Genomic DNA, 801 nt, shown 5'->3' with positions numbered 1-801 from the left:
AAAGATATATATATATAAGCAATGTTAATTCTCTAAATGAAGTATTAACAGTAACTGCACGATAAAGTGTAGTATATTGCCACTTAAGTGTGGCTGACCCCTAGGGGTGGATGTTACAAATATATATATATATAAGTATACATATATATATACACACATATAGATAAATATATATATATACATAAATATATATATACGTAAATATGTATATACATATATATATATACACATATATTTATACACACATATATACATATACACATATATATATACACATATACATACATATACATATATACACACACATATATATACATACACATATATGTGTGTGTGTGTGTGTGTGTGTGTGTGCGTGCGTGCGTGCGTGCGTGTGCGTGTGTGTGTGTGTGTGTGTGTGTGTGTGTGTGTAAAGCAGATGTACATGAAGTTTGAAAATTGCTAGAAATAACAGCCAGTAAGCTATTGGCATTATATAGAGCTTTACTGAATGTTTCCAGGCAGAGATTTTGCGAGCAGTGAATATAGGAATGAAGGGATATAGGAATAGGGGAATGAAGGGGGCAAGAAGGAATTTTCCTATATTCATCTCTGCCACTAAACATTCAGTAATGCTCTGCATAGTGCCGATAGCTTACCAGCTGCTATTTCTAGCAATGACCATGCTTCTTTGTATATTTATAATTCTACCTTTTACAGTGGCTTATTCTTGCTGGATAGTGATATTATTATTTTTAATAATATTTATATGTCTGGCTAAGGCTTGGCTGCTCTGCATTGACAAGGGGCAACACCCTGAAA

The sequence above is a fragment of the Octopus bimaculoides genome, unplaced genomic scaffold (genome assembly GCF_001194135.2).
Source record: "Octopus bimaculoides isolate UCB-OBI-ISO-001 unplaced genomic scaffold, ASM119413v2 Scaffold_270954, whole genome shotgun sequence".
In the NCBI taxonomy this organism is placed as follows: domain Eukaryota; kingdom Metazoa; phylum Mollusca; class Cephalopoda; order Octopoda; family Octopodidae; genus Octopus; species Octopus bimaculoides.
Note: the sequence above shows the minus strand (reverse complement) of the source record.